Raw genomic sequence first — 23,082 nt, 5'->3', positions numbered from 1 at the left:
AAAAAAAAAAAAAGAAAATTTGTATTGGGACCAGGCAGTGTTGCAAGAAAAGGCTAAATGCTTTGGCTTTATGCTTCCCTGTAAGGCAAGTTTGGGGAGTTTATGAAGGAGACAGCCCAGTGTAGAGGATGTAGGAATGTGGGATTGTTTGGCACCTATGTGAACTGGTGAGAAGAGGCCGATGATGTCTGTTTTGGTTCTAGGCATCCCCAGACAAAAGACAGAGACCCAGAATCCTCTTTCTAAAGAGGATGGTCAAGCTGAGAAGAAACTAGGCATCCTCAAGATTTCTTCTAGCTTAGTCACACTGGTCCTCTGAGCCGGGACAGCAGACCTGAGTTCCCAGGTACCATGAGAAAGCCAGGGGAGGGCAGCCCTTACCAGTCAGCTGGATTAGTGTGTGATGTTGGATGTTCTGGTTGGAATCAGCAAAGGGCCTCTTGGAGTGGAGCTGTGCATGTGTGTGGGAGAGGGAGGGAGAGAGGGAAAAAGGGAAAGAGAGAGGGAGAGAAGAGAGAACGAAATACTTGTTGCAGGTGGTTGGAGATGGATTCCTGAGACCTGAGGGTTTTGAGGGCTCACTGGAGAGTAGCCGCAGCCTGAGCCTTGCAGTCCCCTTCAGGTTAGTTGTCCTTCTCATGCAAGTGGCTTGAAAAGTGAAGTGAGAGACAAGACAGGGTGGGTGGCCAGAGACTCTCAGGATCCAGCAGGATGAGCAGCTGCTGTCCATTGTTTCCTGGGTTGCAAGAGAACCTCTACATCTGACACCCATCATGGGTTTTGGCATGAAATGTAAGAGTTAAAGAGGAAAGAAATACAGTCTAAGAGTATTTCAGGGTTCAGGGTGAAAGAACTTACCACAGGCTTGGAATGTTTCTGTGTGGGGGAGAAGTTTATTGCAGGGTTGGAATGTCTCTGGTTGGAGGGGAGGTTATCTTGGGGCTGGCATGTCTCTGGTTCGGGAGGGGTTTATCTTATGGTTGCAATGTTTGTGGTCAGAGATGTCATTTGTGGCTTATGGTCATGCTGACCTTAGCCATTAGGCTGATGCCCTTGGATTTAGGCAGTTTTTGATCAAGGTGAACTTTAAAATGGCAGTGCTTGTCCAAGATGGCAATGCTCCTGCTCTGTCAACTAGACTTTCTCCTGCTGAGTTCTATCTTTTGCCCTCTGCTTGTGTCTGCCTTATGTGAGGCTACAAAAAGCACCAATCTGCCTGCCGTGTAGGCATCCCAGAGCTGAGGATGACCTAAGTTCCTTCCCCAGCCAAATAATATGACAAATGACCTTATACCAAAGAACTATTTACTAATAGTCTCTAAATTATTACTTTTCACAGGTATTTTCACTGTACTTATTTTGACAACAGAAATGAACCACTTGTGGATCTCTGACCTACCCTGAGTCACATCCTTTAAACTCTTCTATTGCATTGCAGGGGAGATCTTTTCTTTTACCCTTCTAGGTTCTGTGGCTGGGGCCCTGTAAACTAAATTGACAAAAGATCATGCCTCAGCCTCCTGAGTAGCTAGGATTATAAGCGTGTGTCACCACACTTGGCAAATTTTTGTATTTTCAGTAGAGACAAGGTTTTTACCATGTTGCCCAGGCTGGTCTCGAACTCCTGGACTCAAGTGTTCTGTCCCCTTTGGCCTCCCAAAGTGCTTGGATTAAAGGTGTGAGCCACTGTGCCTGACCCAATTTGCTTTTCTTATAAGCAAAATGGTTACATCAAGCCTGCATGATATTCCCAGAAGCAAAAGTATGGACACCAAGGGTTAAAACATGAATGAATTTTATAAAGTCAAGATATTACTATTGCAATAAAGATCATCATAAAATATAGAACTATAATAAAATACCAGGAAATTTTTAGCTCATTTTCCTTTTAGCACTAAGCATATTTTTAACCTTTTCCAAACATATCAGTCATGTTCCTATTTTTGAAGAACTCAGAGGGGCAGATGTGTAATTACAGTGATATTCTGAGTAGTCCTTCATGCGTAAACAACAGCTTCAACAACCAGAATCTTATAATTAAGGACAAGTCCTCAGCCACAACTCACAGAAAAGTGGGATTAGGACCAAGTAAAGCACCAAAGGATCAGATCTTCATTGAAAAAGTGAAAAAGCAACACCCACATGTATCTTTATTTCTATTGGTACATTCATTTCTGAATTTTCCATTCACATACTGTACTGAACACTCCCAACACAAAGTTGACATAGGTAAAGGAGAGAAAGTCACAAGGGAGAGAGCCCTCTTACAAATTAAGACATATCTAGTCATTGGGAAGGGAGTCCTTCCTCCACTCCATTCCCACCACCATCCCAAGCCTCACCATGGAGTAACCTATTATCTCCACTTTCTCCTTAAAAAAAAAAAAAAAAAAAAAAAACCAACAAAAAGGGTCTCACTATGTTGCCCAGGCTGGTCTTGAACTCCTGGCCTCAAATAATTCTGCTTCAGCCTCCCAGTGTGCTGGGTACAGGCATGAGCTATCATGCCTGGCATCTGCCACTTTCTTTACTGTTAATAGGATCCATGAATATTATAGTGAAAACCACAAGAAAGAAGAAAAACAACAAACTGGTTAAAAATAAGCGCAAAATTACCTAACTGAATAAAATTCACTGCTCTATCATAATAGGCTCTGTGTGTCTTAAAAATGAAATCAGATTTCCAAATATTCAAAAGAATTTACAAATTCTATCAAACTTACAGATATGTTTATTGGACTACTCTTCCCCTTGTTAGACTGAGAGAAATAGGAATCATTTATCCAAATTCTTCACATCACATTGATTAATGAATGCTTTCATTTATCTAACCATTATCTATCCAGTGAGGCTGTGAGCAAGTCACAATGTTAGGCTCAGGATGGGGGTTGGGGAGAGAATTGCTCAGAAACTTTACAGTCTGATGGATGCTAGTGATTTCTTAGGATCTTGATTATGATGTTATCAAAATCTATCTACATTTTTAAAGAATTCCATATCACCTAAGGGACCTCAGGAAACCAAAGGCATGCATACTATGGATCCTCCATATTTTCTAATTCTTTTATTCCTTTGGAAAAAGCTGTCTATAGAGAAAGATCTTATTTATTACTGGTTAATTTCAAAAAGGTTTTGAGGTAGCAGCAAAGGGTCTCCAGCTACGAGCTGAAAAAAGGAGAACAGCACAAGTGCAGTTAAAAACAAAAAAACAAAAAAAAACTTCTACATAACCAGACAATGTACCAAGGCTACATCTGTCCCTGGAAAAAACTCAGCATTCCTGTAGGAAATCACCCTGCCATTCGAAAGCTTTGTTAAATATAGTCAGGCAGCAAAGCCTAGGCATTAAATCAGTAGGGCTGCTTTGTTGATTATTAATGGATTAAATTCAGGAAGACATCGTGTCCTCTAGGAAGGCCCCATCTACCCCTTGCCTATGTATCACCGTGCTTTTTAATCCAGGCTTTATCTATATTGGGAAAAATTGTTCCCAGTTACCACTTCCCTGGTACCTTAGTGGTGCTGAGAAAAGCTCCCTGCATGGAGGAGCAAGGTAACACCCTACCATGTGATGCAGCATCCGTGGGGTGGGGTAGGTGAGGAGAACCACTTTGGGGGCTATTTTTGGGACTCATGGACAAAACAGATCCTTTGAAGGTCAAGAAAAATAAATAAATGGTGTTGGGGATGGGAAAAGAGAGACACATGAAGAAACATTAGAAGGATTCTCTGATTTTATTTGAACGCATGTTTTCTTATTGCTTCTAAATCCAGAATGAGTTTTTGTAGGCTAGCTGGCTCTTCAGTTCTCCAGTAATGAAAGTGAGATGGAATACTAGCCAGTTTAGTTAATCATTGATTTTAATGAATATTCATTGTGCATCTGCTGTGTGCCAGGCTGGGAAACAGCGGTGAACAAGCCAAGAAGGTCCTCTTCTGGGGTGGGGTGGGAGGATAAACATTCCAATAGCCAGCATCCTGATCATCTCGATAGGCCCTTGACTGATGTATTCAACATTTTATTTGTTGGTGTGTTCTTGGCCTCCCATCCACATACTCTACTTATATAGGACATGACAATAGGCCACTTATTCTCAACTCCCTGGACACTTAGTCTCAGCCATGTTGTACTTGCTCTTCTTAATCATCCTCAAGGTCTCGCTTTCTGTCTCATTCACTCCTATGTATTGTCTGCAACAGAAGCACAATGAGCAGTTTTTAGGATTTAACCAAGATCTGAGGCCTGAGGTTCTAACCCTGGCCTTTTCATTTTCATAGACTTCCTGGCTCAACCATACCCCTTACTTTGCCCAAGCTTTGCTATAAGCCCTCAGCTCTTATACATGCCTCTCCCAGCGTTGACTTGTATATACACTCTCCTGCACCTGCTCTCACAACTGACCAATAGGTGACTTGCAGCACATGTACCCATGCTGAGAAATGTCAATGTCTGACTTCCTCTTTGCCTGCAAGCCTTGGTGGGAGTGATGCCCATCTACCATGCTCCAAAAAATCTCAGCCCTATTGAAATTATTCTCATGTGAACAACTGTCCTTTTTAAAAACCAGAGTAATAAGTTATTAGATACTTGGATCTAAACACCTTAGGAATGGTGAAGTTGTAGAAGACAAAGCCCCTAACCCCTATACTTGGGCATGTACTAGCTGGAACAAGTTTGAGATTGTACCTTGAGTTGGAACATTTGTGAAGCACTGCCCTGTCACAACTCTAATTTGTTATTACCACCTGCAGATACTGTTTAGGTATCATATATTACTCTAATAATTACTACTACCTGCATATAAGGTCATTTTACCCTAAGGTAAAAGTAAATAGTTGACAATGATTGATGAGCAATCCTGGGTAGTGTTCTTTAAGAGATAAGACCAGAGTGGCAAAGATTTCCTGCCTAGCAACCCCTCCCTTTTATTAACAGGTATTGTGACTTGTCTTGGGTTTCACTTCCTACTCCCTTCCTTCTATTCCCCACTCAATAATTTAGGACATTTACCAGTCTGCAAGAGAGTTTGAAGGGGAAACACTATCCTAAAGGGCTATAAATGAAATCAAAGGCATGGTCTCTGGGGAGCTTCTCTATGTCAAAGAGAATCAGATCCTCTGGGTACTTTGATCTACTGGGAAGATCAGACAGATTCATGAAGTAGACAAAAAGTCATGTAAAGCCACATAACAAACAAATGCAAATTGAAACTAAACCCCCAGTATGACTATAAATTCTGGAGAGACTTGAAATAGAGATGTAATACATAGATGACAGTAAAAGAAGGCTTGCTGGAAACAGAATCCTCTCAAGATGGTGGGTATAGTGCCTCTTGGCAGTCTGCACCAGCACAGCTGCCAGAAAAGAGGAAATCTGGCCAGGGATGCTACGAAAAAAAAAAATCCAATGTCTGTGACAAGCTGTCAGACAGTCATTAGCATTCCCCTGACTGCAGAGGAGCTCAAATTTGAAGGTCTCGCCTGATCAAACACATTTTCTGAGTAATGAAGTATTGAGCCAATCCTTGGAATAAAAAGCCTGTAAGTCTCCTTGGAAATACACTGCCATTTGGAACACGTTCATCTCCTGCTTGTGGGCATATCCTCTCTGGATCCGTTTGCTTTCTAAATTTCAGCTATTAAAATGGAAAGAAATGATTCGCTGTATCTAAGGTGGAACTAACATCTGATCCATGTTCGGTCTTCCAAACAGGGTAATAAAGGTGTTGGTAGTTCTGATGTAATAAATAGTACTTAAGTTGACCTAATAAATTTCTGAATAAGAAACTATTGTAGTTGTAAAATGGGTAGTTTAAATCGGATTGATCATTTTTTCCTTTTGATAAATTTACCTACTGATATATTATGCATATGTTTTAAATACATTTGCTTTTTATTCAAAGAACAGAAATACCACTTTTTTCCACTTGTCCAAATTTTAGAAAGCTTATTCGTATCGCATATTAATGTTAACAAATATATACTCAGATTTCCTAAAGGAAGTCACTGGAAAAATGTCTGAAGTCTATACTTGTTGCACTATCAAAAATAAACACTAAGTTGACCTAAGGTAAGTTGCATCTATGAAACAGCATGATTCAAGGATGAGAACACCTGGGCTGCTGCCCATTCTTAGATTCTCAGGAGTCAGTAATTAATTCTCCATAACTCATCTTGAGTGTATATCCTTAGGAGTTGCTTGGATAACAAAGAGTTTTTTAAGAAACCTGCTGAGTGAACAGCATTGTTGGAGGTGTTAGTTCCTTATTCAGCTAATAACCTAGCTCCTAAGGGTTACACCCAAACCCCAAGAGCTGTAAGAAGAATTGAATTAGTGGCTGTAAGACTGTGATTGCTGGGGTGTGTATATCCTTGAACTTAAAGTCATAGAGGATTATAACATAGCAGTTCCTCCCCAAACAGATGTAAGTTCCTGAAAACACACAGTGAAGTACTATTTAAGGCTGAAGAACTTAAAGCCATACACAAAGAAATAGAAAGCACTTGGCAGACTCAGTTTATAAGTAAATTTTAAATCTCCTATATTTTAAGGTTTACTAAAATACAACAACAAAGACAGAACCCCAAATAGAAATTATGTTAATATTATTTTACATAAATAAGTGATTTATAGTTAATTTCCATTTTTCATTCTTTTGCTGGAAATTTAACTGGAAATCCCTGCATCATTTCAGTAAGAGGTATCTAGTTTCATTTTTAAAATGTCGTGGCTCAAGGCTTTCATCAGAAATCGTGTGTCATCCCCCTTTCAGCTCCTTCTGTCCTTAGTCATGCTGTTTTCTTCATCGTGGCTGCAAGATAGCTACCGCATCTGTCAGCATCAGGAGCACTCACCAGGCAGGAATTAGGAGAAAGAGCAGAGGGGAATAGCAACATGCTTTTCTTTCTGAGGCTTTGTCCCCTGCTATGGAAGGAAAGCCTCTAGAACCCTATTCACCTGCATCTCATTGGTGTCACATCTGCCCCTTAGCCAAAGCGGGGGCATCTAGGAACTTAAATATTTTGAACTGATCAAATTTCTGCCCTAAACAAGTAAGTATTTTGTTATTTCAAAAGAAAAGGAAAAAGGAATCCCATAGATAACTAGCCATATTTGCTGCAAATCTTTTTCTGAATTTGTAACTTAGGTTGTTGACACCCATCACCTACTTCCCAGCATCCCAGTTCTTCAGTACTTCTCTTTGCTCATATATCCTCACATGCTTTGGTTCTTAGGCCTTAGGTTATTTTACACTATCTTCTTTTATCTTTTCAGTATTCCATTACACATATCTCTATTCCTTTCCTGCCAACTTTCTCTGCTTCCTTTTGTCTATGACTAATTTGTTGTTTTTCTCTTTTTTTCTAAGTACCCTGATAGGAGCTGCTGTTAATGTAAAATTCTTTTGTTAACCAAAAACATACGCAGAAATAAATTCATGTATACCCATTAGATATTTTATATCTAGTAAGTTTTATATCCATAAAATTTGTGTGAGTTTCCTAGGAGTTCCTCCCAAGGGGGTGGCACTCAGATAGGTCTTTGGTTATGGATGGAGAGCCATGAGCTCAGGTGACCCAGGCGACTGGGCCAAAGAGGCAGAGTCCTTGTGGAAAACAGGAAGGTCTAAGTGTAGGGTCTCTGAGACTGGCAGGAGCCGAGGCAGTGTGGAGACTGGAAAAGGGTTGTATGAGGGACTTGTCTTTGCAGCATTAGTAAACATGCTGCAGTACTTTGTTGATTTCTTGATAAAATTGTGAAAAAAAGTATATGCATCCAATACGGAATCTACTTTAAGCGCTTGTTGGAAGAAAGAAGGGGTGGGTGGCTGAGATACCGAAGTGAACAGCCAGACTGACCTAGACACAATGAGAAATGGAAGCATCAAGTCAGCAGAGGAGAGCCTCCCAGACATCTGCACAGCACGGGCAGTGTGGGAGAACTCCAGATGTCTTTGTTCCCAAGAAGCAAGCTCAGACACCCCACTGGACCCCTTGGGACCTGGGGATGAAACTGTGTGAGGCAGACTTTCTTCTCAGGAGAAGCAGACATCTGGTAGAAAAACTGCCTTTGAATCTAGACAATCTTTCTAATTGCTCAACTCTAACCAATGCACACTTCAACAAAATGCTATACATGTAAGGATTTTCCACACTACCCACTTTTATGAAAATGAATCTGGTGCCCATTGGAATGTGAGAAGATATAATAACTGGACAACAACAAGGACAGTAAGGAGGGAGGAAGGCTGAGATGTCGGGTACAGGCCCCAACGTTTTTGAGCTAGACTAATTGCCAATGAAGAAGGAAAAGGAGCTGCCATTGACAAATGGATGTACAGGACTGCCAGCTGGAAGAACACTGGAGGGAAGGGATGACACTGAGCTAATGTATTGAATGTCAACATGCTGAGCCTTCAAGATCAAATAGCTCATGAGAAAATGCTTGCTTGAAATGATTCTATGTTCAACATGTGCTCTTACAATTTAGACAGAGTTACTACATTTGTTTTACATCGACAGTGATTATACAGTGCCCTAGCTTTTCCAGTTGCTTCGTAACACATATAGTTTATCAAAACCTACAAGACATGGTTTAAAATGAGAGGTAAATGAAAGCTTACATTAAGTTTTGGTTACATTTAGATCAGGGCAGTGGGCTTTGTGTTGAGTTGCTGCTATAGGAACGGAACTTAAGTACCAGATCTTTGGAAAGCTGTGCTGAGTTTGAATTTTGAACTCTGGTCTTAATCATATGGCAATTGCATCATTTTTTTTCTCAAACTAGAGCTAGACTGATTGCCAATGAAGAAGGAAAAGGAGCTGCCATTGACAAATGGATGTACAGGACTGCCAGCTGGAAGAACACTGGAGGGAAGGGATGACACTGAGCTAATGTATTGAATGTTGACATGATGAGCATCATGTAAGCATCACGGACATAATGATGAGAGGATATACTTTTTAACTAATTATAATTATAGAGTGAAAACACAACTAGAGTTTATTATAACCCTGAATTAATAATAACACATTAAAGTTATTGCCATATAAAAATAATATATACTCCTTTAGCTTTTGTTCCCAGATATTCAAGAAATAAGGACATTTCCCTTGGAAATAACTATATTCATGTCAACATCAATTTCTAGTCCTTATTTTGATGTGTAAAAGTGAGAAAAATCTAAAATCACATAATCTTCACTGCTCTCTTTGCCATTTGTAGAAAATGCTAGTCAAGTTCTCAGAAATTCCTAAGCCTTTCTTGTTAAAATATATTCACTGAGTTGTAATTAAGTAAAAATAATTTATTTAGAAGACAATCATGGATAGAATTGAAATTTTTGAAAACCAGTATCCTTCGTTTTTGCTTTTTTCTACATGAAATGTCTAGTGGAAAAAAATCCATAAAAATGAGTCACTCAATTGTTGCAAAGTATGTCATCATATCAGTTGCAATGGTCATTTTTTTCATTTGGTTAAAACAGTTTCTCTAAGAAAAGGAAAATTATTTCAATGTGCTTTATCCCCCACTAAAATCTTCTTATAAGAGCAAATAATTTCTCTCTGGTCACACCATGTTCTTATTAGATCAATATTTAGATGAATTAGTTGTGTTCATTTTCATGTTTGAATATAGCTACTTCATATGTTAGGTAAAGGATAAACTTTCTATTTTTTAAAATTGTCAACTATGGCATTATTTGGTTATAAATAAGCAGACTTTTATGGCTTTCAAAAGCAAATATAATAGTTACAAATTTAACTTATACCACAATTGAGATATGCTCCTTTATTTTTATCTATAAATGTTGTGAACTTCTCTCTGAAATCTCTAGTAGTGGGGGGAAAAATCTCTAACTTTTAGCCCTATCTGGGTGAAATCTTAGTTCCAATTAGTAAGTAATCTCTTCAGATAATATTCAGCTCTTGGAGAAAAGACAGAAAAAGAGCCTTCCACACTGTTGATCTTGAGTATCCCCACTGATTCTTCCCTAAGATAGCTTCTGTGGAGCTGGGGGGACAGGTGTGGTTTTTTATGCATCTTCTGGGTGGTGGACCTAATCCACCTGGTTGGTACTCGCCCAGCTGGCACCTGTGGCTGAATTCTGTGGCTGCTGCAGCATGCAGAGTGTCCATGAAGTCCCTGCCTGCAGGCTGTGGATTATCTTTATGCTCCCCTCTATCCTCCACACAAGCCTTAGCATTCTTCACATTCTTCCAGACCTCTTCTTCAATGCTGATGGTTGGGAATCATTAACGCGGTCCCTGAGAAGAAATCATTCTTTCTTTGCTCTTCATTTGGTTAGAGCTTGGGCTCATCTGGGATAGGGTGGGGGTGGGAAGACTTTGTGGCCACTCAGTCATCTCATCTCTCCTTGACTGATTCAGCCCCGTCCTGGTTCCTCGAGGGCTACAGACACTTCTAATCCTGGGCCTGGTGACCCACTCTATAATGCTCTCTACAGGGCACCCCACTGCCACTATAACAACACCCACTGGGCTACTCCCCACCAGGGACTCAGCAGCTGCAGGATCTTATGTAAATACCACAGAGCCACATGGGGCAACCACAATCTTCTCCTGACCTACCGTACTGCCAAGTGACATGGATTCTCTCTGAGTGGTGCAGAACAGCCTATGAGGCCGTCCCCCCCAGTCCCAAAGGGAGAACTAGGACAAGAGCAGCCCTACCCATCCCTAATTCTGCATTTTCCTCAGTCCTCTAAGCTGGGTAGGGCGGGGGTGGGGTAAGGTGGGTGGTGCTTGGAACACACATCATCTCTGTACTTGGCTTTCCTAGTTCTTCTTTTCCATTCTGCTTCCTTCTTCCACCATCCTTCAGGGAAAAAAACGGGTGGGTTGTCTATTTTGTAATGTCATATCTTCTGCCATGTAGCAGCAGGTCTTGAAGCTTTGCTGTCATAGGGAGCAAAGGTTTCTCCTCTAGCCCACAGGAGAATTCCATAAGCTGGATTCTCCAGGCTCAGACTGTGTTATGTTAAAGAGGAGACAGAGTATTTGGGAAATCTCTCAAGGAAATAATCTGACTTGAAAGTCTTTTTTTTTTTTTTCCCTGCATAATCTTATTTTTTAATGCCAGAATCGGAAAAATATAGTATTTTTGCATTCTTTCTTTCTTCAATTAGATGGGCACCCAAGACAACTTAAGGGAAGACTACCCTCTCAGAAGGATGAAAGAGAGAAGTGCTTCAGTAATTTTCATAACTTCATCTAGCTGCAAAATAAACATGTTGCAGTGGGGAGCCACCTAATTTCTATATGGAAATGGATGTGCCAGCTTACCAATTCCTTTTAAAAAAATCATGAAGAGGCAAAGTTTTGGATCTTTTTCTTGGTGGAGTTTTTGTTACCTTATAAAGAAGACCGAACATTGTTTGTTTTTGCAGGTAAACTTCTTGCAGCAAGTGCACAATAGTGCATTATACAAATAGCTACTCATTTTTATTTATTTTTATTTTGTATTCTAGGCAGCAAAGCTCGATGTTTTACCAAGCATAGCAGGAGGTACCCTCAGTAAGAATTGATCCACACACATGAAGTATTAGCTAATGTTTCAAAAAGAAATCTTGAATGAGATTGGACACATTGATTCCTTTCGTAGTTAACTGAAGCAGTTCACAAGAGAAGAATTCATATATGCTCTCTCCCTTAGATACTGCAAAAATAACAACAGCTGACTACAGCCATTAATATCACTTGGCGCATCAAGCTGAATACCTAAAGGGGAATAGGTTTTGCATTCTCTATAACTTGCTTCTAGATATCCTGGTTTTTCACTTAAATTTTAAAACAGATCTCATAATTAAATAACATGCTGAAGCTTGTTTGATCCATCCCCTTTCAATGCAATTAAAGAAAAAATGTCAGTGCCACCAAGTTCACCAGTCACAGGGGCCACTTTTGCTAGGCATATGAATTTTCCACTTGATCAGATGTTGGTATCCAGAGTTTTTCAAGTCTCACAAACTCACATGTCCTCAATGCTTGGCTACCATCAAATCCCTCCCTTGTGTGTTCATGATAACAAGTATATCTTCTCACATGAAAAATTTAATGGGCCAGGCGCGGTGGCTCACACCTGTAATCCCAGCACTTTGGGAGGGCAAAGGCAGGTGGATCACGAGGCCAGGAGTTCAAGACCAGCCTGACCAACATGGTGAAACCCCGTCTCTACTAAAAATACAAAAATCAGCCGGGCGTGGTGCTGCGTGCCTGTAATCCCAGCTACTCAGGAGGCTGAGGCAGTAGAATCACTTGCACCCGGGAGGCGGAGGTTGCAGTAAGCAAAGATCGCGCCACTGCACTCCAGTCTGGGTGACAGAGCGAGGCTCCGTCTCAAAAAAAATTTTTTTTTTTAATACCAGAGTTTCAATGTTTGAAGTAATAAGGTGCATAGTTCATTCGCACTGCAGTTGGTGCGTTCCATGCCTACTTGCCAATGTAAGAGTGAAGCTGGAAACACCACAGGAGTTATTGGGGAATAAGAGGCCGTCAGTCCCCACAGTGTAAGGAGCCTTCTGGGATCTTGCAGTTGCCATTGGTTGAACACCCCCTCATATGTTCAAAGCCATGTGCTGTAGGCTATGGACAGCCCTGCATGAAGCACACAGCTGAGTTTCCCCATCAAGGAGCAAAGAAGCCCCCAGTTCTCTGAGACTCATCATCTATATAGTGTGAGAAATAAAACAAAACTTGTGGTCGGGAAATAGAATAATGCTATATTTTCCCATAAATTCTTCCAAAAGTGAATTGTCAATTGCAACTCAGCAGGAAAAATGTCAGTATTAGTGTTGGGCAAGAGACCAATTCAGATTCAATAAAAATCTTCAATTCATTATAAGACATTTCCTCTAAGGTAATAACTAGTCCTTTTCATGTTGGAACAGTTATAGAAACTGAGTTCTGACTCCTTTGTTTTGTTTTTAGTTTATAAAAATTTTGCCTTAAGCAACACCTGTTTAGTGAATCTGGAAAAACCAGTCTTTTATTTATTTATATATTTAATGAAATGCCGATTCTTTTTGCAAAACATTAAACCGGGGTATGAAGATAAAAGGGTAAAACAAAACAAACAAACAAAAAACCATGTTCTCTGATGCATTGTCATAGTGAATGCATATTAAATCTCTCTATATTAGTGACTGTACAGTATATAATATGTAATATCAGTTACACATCTCCATCTGAAGGAAATTAAATCCTAATAATACAACAGGAACCCACAAAGTTCACTTTTTCCTTTTAAATGGCAGAATGTTGTTTGTTGAGAGTAAATAGCTACTTCTCTGTTCCATTTAGTCTTCATAGAACAGATGTGTCTGAGGCTGGTTTTAAAGAACAGTGTATCAAGCATTGTTGGGAATAAACTTGGGGAAAAGTGCACAGGAATAAATTTGGAGAGAGCTGCTTCACCCTGTGACCTTTACAGAAGTATGTCACTGTTCTGTGGTTTGGGTTTTGTCTGAGAAAATGAGCTAGCGATATATCCCAGGTGTCTCACAAGACACACATTCCTAAAGTATAAGGGGCCTTCTGTGATCTTGTAGTTGACATTGGTTGAATAGTCCCTATGTTCAAAGCATTGTGCTGCAGGCTATGGGTAGGCCAATGAACAAAAGGGACGCAGCTACTCTCTTTAGGGAGCCCACACACAACTTTCCATGCATGGAATCACTTCCAAAATGAGAACTATCAGAGATGACTTAGGGTTATGGTGAAGGTAAAAGACACACTAAATGGGAAATCTGGAAGCTTCTTTAGACAAACCGATTGTGTCTCTCTATATATCTAGATTATTAAAGTGTGTTCTGATACAGAGTTAACATATTTCTGAAAAGTTGTGTAAATTGGTTGTGGTGAGCATTTTCAGAAACCCCTGACCCCCCATCTCATATTTTGTTCTTTGAAATTAATGTGAAAAATGAACACTATCTTGGCTTTCCTTCCTTTCTCTCATTTCTCCCCATATGCCTATTATTTCTGATTTATTTCTAAAATAAATATGTGCTTTAAAGATTGGGGTTTTTTTTTTCCTTAACAAAAAGCTTGTAGACATGTTTTCTTCAGGTTATTTTCTTAGTTATTATTTTCTGCTATGTCTAATACCAACATTGCCACAGGGAGTGTGTAAAAAGGGAGGAATGTGAGTGTTTTTCTATTTGTTTTTAGTACCATAGAGTGGAAGAAACATGGACCAGTTAGAAGCAGCTTCATCACTATCTGTGTAGGTGACCTTAGAATGCGGGTGACTTAGACTTCAGTGCGCAAAGAATTGGATTGTTGTTAATGCAAATAACCCAGTCCTCAACACCAGAAATTCTTTCTTGTGTTTAAAAGTAGTCCTGTACACAGTTAGAAACGCTTTTAGCTGCAAGTAGTAAAACAGTAAATAATAATATCTCACATAATAAATCTCTTAATAATGGTTCTAGGGTTGATGCACCTCAACAATGTCATCAGGGTCCCCGGTTCTTTCTTTTTGTCCTACCTTCTCAACATTTTAGCGTTTCACCCAGTCATCTCAACTTATGGCCAGAGATAACTGCTGCTTCCAGTGACACAGTCTCTCACATGCTCAAGGAATGGCACCAGACAGCTCTCCTGTGTACTTTTATCTTTTTTCAGAAGCAAAAGCTTTCTCAAGAACTCCCCACTCCTGGTGGAGTCTCCTTATGTTTTTGGCTGATTCTAGCTGCAAAGAGATGGAAATGTATTAGGGTTCTTCAGAGAAACAGTAGGATGCAGATATATACAATGAAAATAAGATTTAATATGATAAATTGGCCATGCAGTTATGAAGGTTAAGAAGTCAGTCCCACAATCTGCCATCTGCAGAAAGCTGGTGGTGGTGTTACCAGAAAGGGGTCCTGATCCAGACCCCAAGAGAGTGTTCCTGGATCTCCCACAAGAAAGAATTTGAGGCAAGTCCATAGAGTAAAGTGAAAGCAAGTTTATTAAAGTCAAGAAATAAAGAATGGCTACTCCATAGGCAGCGCTGCTGCAAAGGCTGCTCAGCTCCTTATACTTATTGTTGCTTCTTGATTATATGCTAAACAAGGGATGGATTATTCATGAGTTTTCCAGGAAAGGGGTGGGCAGTTCCCAGAACTGAGGGTTCCTCCCCTTTTTAGACAATATAGGGTAAATTCCTGACATTGCCATGGCATCTATAAACTGTCATGTCCCTGGTAGGAGTGTCTTTTAGCATGCTAATGCATTATAATTAGCGTAAAATGAGCAGTGAGGATAACCAGAGGCCACTCTCGTCGCCATCTTGGTATGGGTGGGTTTTGCCCAGTTTCTTTACTGCGACCTGTTTTATCAGCAAGATCTTTATGACCTGTATCTTGTGCCCACCTCTTATCTTATCCTGTGACTTAGAATGCCTACTAACCTCCTGGGAATGCAGCCCAGCAGGTCTCAGCCTTATTTTACCTAGCCCCTATGCAAGATGGAGTCACTCTCGTTCAAATGCCTCTGAAAGTGTAATTCAGTCCAAGTCCAAAGGATTGAGAACCAGGGGAGTTGATGGTGCAAATCCCAGTCTAAGGACTAGAGATGATGAGATGACCCAGGTCAAGAGATGAGGCAGGAAAAAGAAGGCAAATTCCTCCTTCCTCCACCTTTTGTTCTATTGAGACCCTCAATAGATTAGATGATGCCTACCCATGTCGGGGAGGACAATCTACTGAGTCTGTTGATTCAAATCCTAGTGTTATTTGGGAACACTCTCATAGACACACTTGGAAATAATGTTTAATCTGGGAACCCCATGGCCAGTCAAGTTGCTCCATGAAATTAACCTTCACAGGATGGTATTGGGAAAGAGAAATGTGATAACATGACTAGAGCTGAAAATTGAGACAACCATGGTTTTTGTACCCTTTGGCCAGGCATGTGGCCATCTGAGCACACCTGAGGTCCTGTTGTAAGTGAGGTAGTAGAGGATGGCTGTTAGGGACACAATATCAGTGGCTACCACCACCCTGTGGGCATCTGATGCTGGTGTCCATTAACCACACTTTAAACCACTGGTTGCCAAACATCTGGGTTTTATCAGAATCATCCAGGAGCTTTCATAAGTGCAAGAGGTCTGGGCCTCCCTGATTCAGTGGGTCAGGGTTGAGGCCTCAGCATCATGACTTTCTAAAAGCTCATTAGCTTAAAAACAAAACAAAGCAAAGCAAACCTCAGGTGATTCGGTGATTCTGGTGCACAGCTAGGATTGAGAACTTACTGGACCAATCATTTCATTTCTCCGAACAGCAGTTAGAAGCCCATGGAGATAACATTGGGATAATAGTGTAGTGTTTGTCACAGAGGGCAAGTGTGAGGTATAAATGGTTTGGTATACATAAAGTTGAAGCTCAAGCCAGCACATAATAGTTTTGGATCTCAGTCTGCCTTCCCCTTATGCCAGATGCCAGATGGTTTTAGAGGCAGATTCCAGTTTCTTCCAAAGAAAGTGTTTTTCAAAAATAGTGACAAGTAGACTTGTTTGTCTTGGCTACTGTACTAGTTCCCTATTGCTGCAGCAACAAATTACCACAAACTTAGCAGCTTAAAACGACACCAGTTTATCATCTCACACTTTTGTAGGTTACAACTCCAGGCAGGATAGGTTGGGTTCTATACTCAGAGTCTCACAAGCCAAAATTGAAGTATTGTCGGGCTTTTCCCTGGAGGCTTGAGTAAGAATCCACTTCCAAGCTCATTGAGAATATTGGCAGAATTCCATCCTTGTGGTTTTAAGACTGAAGTCCCTGTTTTCTTGCTGTATGTCAGCTGGGGTCCTCTCTCTGCTCCTAGAGGCCATCCACATTGCCTCTCATGTGGTCCCCTCGATCTTCAAAGCAGCAACTCTTTAACTTCTGCCCCTCTTTGGAAAAGCTAATTTTACAGGCTTATGTGATTACACTAGGCCCATGCAAGCACACTCCTTATCCTAAGGTTAATTGTACCTTATAACATAATCATGGAAGTGATATCTCAATCTTCACAGGTTCTGAGGATTAGGATGGGACATCCCTGAGGGCATTTTCAGAAATTCTGCCTACCATAGCTGTTTGTCCACTTCCCTGTTCAGCACCCTTTTCCCCCAGTGGCTCTCATTCAGCCTTCAATCTTATCAGCTGGTAATTACCAATCTCCAGGTGAAGTATTAGCACATATCATGCCTTTCACTGCAGCTCCATGTAGGTATAATCATATCCTATGTTGGGCAAAAACCAAGGCGCAGGAATGATGGCAATTTCACTTGCTGCATTTGTGGGTCCCATGGACATAGACGAATAGCAGGCTGACCTGACCTTGAGAGGTTTGGGGCCTCAGGTATTCAAGCCTAGGATTTCAGTTAGACACAAAATGAAAAACAGCAAGAGGAGATGGGTGAGTGACACTGACAGGTAAGCACTTCTGGAGTTCAGAAGTTGTCATGAATAAAGATGATTTCAGAGCAGATAGGTCTGGGAAATCTTTCCACGGCCACTCCAATCACACTGCACTGGCAGCCACCCACTTCCCTCCTTCCTAAGCTCAATTCTCCTTTTCACAGAAGCCCAGATTGGTTCTGGCAGATCTGAAATTACTGTTTTGGAGCAAGGAATACCTTGTAGTTGTCCAGAGAATTTTTTGGCAGTTCTTAGGCCAATATTATTTTAGTCTGCTTTTCAATCTTCAAATTGGAATTTTTTAAATATTGAAAATCAAGCCAGGCACACTGGCTTATGCCTGTAAACCCAGCATTTTGGGAGGCTGAGGCAGGAGGATTGTTTGCGCTCAGGAGTTTGAGACTAGCTTGGGCAACATAGGAGACCCCATGTCTACAAAAAATTTTTTCAAAATGCTGGGCATGGTGGCACATGCTTGTGGTCCCAGCTGCTCAGGAGGCTGAGGTGGGAGAATCTCTTGAGCCCAGGAGTTTGAGACTGTCGTGAGCCATGATTATGCCACTGCACTGCAGCCTGGGTGACACAGTGAGACCCTGTCTCAAAATAGAAATAGAAAAAAGAAAAACGACCAAACAAAAATCAAAGCACAAAGAAATCTACTGGAAATGGGAGAGTCTGGGATAATCTTGAAAAACCAAAATGAAAAAAATTACAGGTTTGAAGACAGAAGCTGTAGATGAGCTTCATGGTCACTTTTTTTAAAAACTGTCATTCTATAGGGAACACTGTGGTATGTGGGCCAGTCCCCACTTCAAGTTTGAGGCACCCATTCTTCAGCTGCTGGGAGTGTTGGCAGCTGATGACCCTCAGCTGAGGTCTTAGGGAATTAAGAGGAGTTGGTGAGAGCCATCTTGTCCAAGGTCATGGCTCCTCCCTCCTACCTTGTCCAAGGTCAGTCCTCCTCCAATGACTGGTAAATATTGGGGTAGCAAGGACAGACTCAAGTAGAACAAGACTGAAGGGCTATCCTGGCTGCACAGTTTCCCTGAGGAACTGGCTTAGGCCTTTGCTAGGACTGCTTAATGGTCCAGCTTCTCCCTCTACCCAATTCTGCTCCCTCCATTTCCCCATAGGCGTCAATGTCAAAGGTACTACGGGGTATCCAATCTTTTGGCTTCCCTGGGCCACAATGGAACAATTGTCTTGGGCCACACATAAAATACACTAACAATAGCTGATGAGCTTAAAAAAAGAATTTTTTTTAAGAAAGTTGACAAATTTGTGTTGGGCCACATTCAAAGCTGTCCTGGGCCACATGCAGCCCACAGGCTGTGGGTCGGATATACCTGGGTCCTACCACCTTCCTGTATGCTCATCTGTGGCTAGCAATAGAATTGAACAAGTCTCATCAACCTTGAGTATAGACTGTTTGCTAGAGGCCTTCAACACGTGTGCCTGTTTGTGTCCATGCGCACATGTCTGTTTTCATGTTGGTAATAAATGGGCAAATGATCTAACAGTTTAAAATAAGATTGGAAAGTAAATTGTTTAGATTTTAGAATCCCATCACAAGCTTCAATTTTTCTTTTTAAAGTTTCAGTTTCATCCCTGCAAAAAAAGTTCCAAAAGTGAACAATTGAAAGGTGAAAATTTCAGAGAGGCCTTAAGTATGTGAAATTCATTTTGTTCAATGATGCACTAGAGGTATCTGCATTTGAGCACAGTCGTGATGAGGGGTAGATTGTCAGCCATAGTTAGTTATCCAGGATATGGCATTTACAAAATAATGGCGTTGTGTCAAAGTTCAAATGAATACCATTTAAGAATGCCTATCTTTGGAAAAATGGCTCAAGGAAATTATTCCTCACAAATCCATCTTAGTTCTCCTGAGTGGTTGGTTGGGGTAGTGGGGAATGTGGCCTGGAGAGGTAGCTCTGATGAAGTGCTATTCCTCAGGTTGTAACTGGGCCCTTCTGTAAAGCAGCAGGTGCCCTGACTCACTGACCTCCAGTGGGGATCTTTTAAAGTGTTAATTTGACTCAAACTGACATGCTGATGCTAAGCTAGTAGTAGAAAACTTCCCAAGAGAAAAATATATAGTATGTAAGAATAGGACAAGGTGGAATCAGTCTGGATATTAAGACACGTGAGATTCACATATGTAAGTATCCACTTGTTTCATGTCCCAAGATATCCAATTCTATAGATATTTTCTAGGTCTTCTGATACCTTTGGTTTTCATGGAAGTTGGGATAGTTTGAAAAGAGCACTCCTTAACTCAACCTTAAACAGTTTAGGGCATCAGGTGCTCTTGAATGTGGTGGGAAACTAATAAAGCCAGTTGTGTATGAGAGGTGAGTGGAAGGTTCTGGTTTCCTGTGATATTACATCTTGGGTAAAATGTATCTTGGAGACCAGGCCACCTTTGTAAAATCAACAAATTGGCCACAAGATTAAAAATTATGACTCAGGAGTCATGAACCCAGAGGTTACAAGATTACTAACCTCCGCAATTGCTCCTATAGATAACATTACTATTGTAAAACCTAAGATTGGTGCTTGAGATATTTTTTAGACCCTGCATTCTGATGGATCAGCTGGCACCACCCAGACTGGTAAACTGACTCATCTGGTCTTACGGCCCCTACCCAGGAACTAACTCATGTCTGCCAAACTGTCTTTAAAAAACCCTAGCCTCCAAATTTTGGGGGAGGCTGATTTAAATAATAGTAAAATTCTGGTCTCCTATTTAACTGGCTCTATGCATATTAAAATCTTTCTCTATTGCACTTTCCTGTCTTTAAAAATTGGCTGTATCTGGGCAGCAGGCAAGATGAACTGGTTACAATCTCATTTGATTCTTTAAGGATAATCCTTTGCTAAACTCTTTGCAGAGACTTCTTTACCTCACTATGATGTTGGTCAGCAGAAGGTCGGTGGGGTTCTTAGATTTTCAGTTGTGTATTGCCACCATGTGGGGCAGCATAGATTTTATGGCTTCCATAAGGTGTAACAGATTCATTTATCCTATTCAAAAGGCTACTGACATATTCCTGCCAAAGATAGAATTCAACCAAAAATAACCAGAAAATGTAACTGAATACCAAAAAAATAAGACAATAGACCTAGACCAATAGGGGATCTTGATAATATGACTATCCAACATGGATTCTATAATGATTATGCTTAAAATGTTTAAGGAAATAAAAATTAAAATTGAGAACACTGGCAGAGACCTGGAAATATAAAAAAATAACCAAATGGAAATTCTAGAATTGAAAAATTTGATAAATGAAATCAAGAACTCAATAGAAGGGCTTAATAGAGAACAAATACTACCAATAAAACTCTATCTTTTTGAGACAAGAGTCTTGTTCTGTTGCGCAGGCTGGGGTGCAGTGGCGCGATCTTGGCTCACTGTGATCTTCACCTCCCAGGTTCAACTGATTAGCATGCCTCAGCCACTCAAGTAGCTGGGATTATAGCTGTATGCCAACACACCTGGCTAATTTTTTTTATTTTTAGTAGAGATGAGGTTTCATCTTGTTACCCAGGTTGGTCTCAAACCCCTGGGCTCAAGGGATCCACCCACCTCAGTTTCCCAAAGTGTTGGGATTACAGGCGTGAGCCACTGCGCTTGGCTGCCACAAAACTTTTCATTACAGAAGTTACTGAGTGACCTCCCCCAAACTCTACAAATTACCACGTAAAGCTTAGCCTCCAAACGGCAAGCTCATTCGCCCTGGACAGTTCATGGCTTTATCTTTGGTGAATGGGCATTTGTTGTCTCTGAGATATGTTCTTTACTTCCAAGTCCTTATCCTTAATCGGTCATTTTGGATTGACATGTCTGAAAAGTATCATCAGCTCTCTGTAATAGTTAAGTTGGAGGAGCCATCTCTATACACTGAGTTCCTGGGGGCAGGATTATATCTTTTCCTCTCAGCAATCCCAGGACCAGCAAAATACCTGGGGGCAAAAATAAGTCATTCTTACGAATGTAAGAATAGGACTTGAAGAGTAGAAGGAAAGTGAGGGAAGGGTTAATGACAAAGACTTCAAAAAAACCAAACCCTAAGTCAGAGCCTGGACTAAGCAACACTTCAAAGTTGCTTCTCCTGTCAAAGCAGTTTCTTCTGTCTGTGCTTCCCCTAGTTCCTCACCACACCCTCAGTCTGGCTAGTCCTCCCTTCATAATGACTGATCAGAAGATCCTTACTGAAAGAAATGGTGTTTATTCTCTGTGAGAGTAATATGTAATAGTAAGTGGGAGATTTCACTCAAGACCTGACTGGTGGTGACGGAGTAGGGGGTTGGTCTTTTTCCACTTCTCTAATGGTAGTGTTTTCTCCCAACTCACTTGCATGTTTACAGCAAGCTTAAGTGTACACCTAAATTTTATTCAATGGAAATTATGGGGAAATGCAATATGCAATTTAAGTAAGTAACTCTGGTTACTTTGACACAACGAAAATACTGAAGCAGAAAAAAAAGGGATGAACCAAGTTGCTGACCTCTTCCTGCAAGCAATGTAGTGAGGTAGAAAATGGGATCAATGTACTTGTGTTCCCTCAAGATATATCTCCCTTCTCCATCCAAACTGTTGAACTAAATGAAGAGTGATGTCCTTGAGGAATGAGTTTTTCCCTCTGTTTTGTTAATGGGGGAGGCTAATATTCCTAAAAGATAGCTCTAAAATGTTGTCAAAACAGTCAAGAGTTAACAGCAATTGTCCATGTCTCTAGAAGCCCGATTGTTACTTGTCAAATTGCTTCTGGTGTTCTTTCCCATATGAAAGAGTGGGGTGACTGACTGGCTATTAGGGCAACAGGGAATTTTATGTGTTTTACCACACCTCAGCCTCCTGGGGGTGATTTTGATTTATATTAAAGCTGACAAAATGAATCAAATGCTTGCTGACCTTGTATATAGGGAATAGCTTGGGTTGGATCTTAAGAGAGATTACCTATTGGAGAGATGAAAGAGAAAGTTACCATGAACATTCCTGATTTTAATACATCATGCCATAGGATGAAGTTAATTTTTAGCTCCCTTGAGAGGAAACAACTACCATCCTGCCGCACAGTAGTCTGGAGAAAAACAGTGTCAGTTGAAAGGAAACCTCTACTTTCTTTAATTTCATTAAAAAATAATCTCATTGATGCCAACAACTGTGCTTCTGGGTAAAGTCGCTGGTTCACATTTTCAGTTTCAATTTCCCTTGCTTCAGTTCAGTAGCAACAGGAAGTTTGGGTAATTCTGTATCATTTAGATGTGAAGAGGAAGAAAGAAAACCCTTTATAAACACATCCTGATGAGTGAGTGTCAGAAAATTCTATGCAGAGATGTGGAGTAATCAAAGAGCAAATTCAGAAAATATTCTTTAAGTTTAGGATTTGTAGACTACTGAATTATAAATTTATACTGATTAATACATAGCAAAGGTTACATTAATATAGTAAATCATGAACTTATATTATCTTGAGGTGACTGACCCTATAATGAGGTCACTTATAAATTGATTTTATGAGCACATAACACTTAATCTCTTTCCACCCTCTAAGTCTGTATATTATTAAAATACAAAAAGACTAGACTTGATGTGTTTTGAAACTTCAGACGCAGGTTGAGTTCCACCACTCAGTTCTGCTTCACTTGTTCTTACTCC

The 23,082-nt window shown here is 40.6% G+C and overlaps 1 long non-coding RNA gene across 1 annotated transcript; it reads right to left on the bottom strand.

Annotated features, from left to right (window-relative positions):
* Positions 1–3,718: 3,718 nt before the first annotated feature.
* Positions 3,719–22,382, bottom strand: LOC105535587. Its single transcript, XR_001005458.1, has 3 exons — positions 22,336–22,382; positions 14,513–14,716; positions 3,719–4,191 (listed from the first exon to the last, which is right to left on the bottom strand). It is a non-coding gene; the product is annotated as an uncharacterized LOC105535587 (long non-coding RNA).
* Positions 22,383–23,082: the final 700 nt, after the last annotated feature.

The sequence above is a fragment of the Mandrillus leucophaeus genome, unplaced genomic scaffold (genome assembly GCF_000951045.1).
Source record: "Mandrillus leucophaeus isolate KB7577 unplaced genomic scaffold, Mleu.le_1.0 Scaffold148, whole genome shotgun sequence".
Lineage (NCBI taxonomy): Eukaryota > Metazoa > Chordata > Mammalia > Primates > Cercopithecidae > Mandrillus > Mandrillus leucophaeus.
Note: the sequence above shows the minus strand (reverse complement) of the source record. Positions and strands in the feature narration are given on the sequence as shown.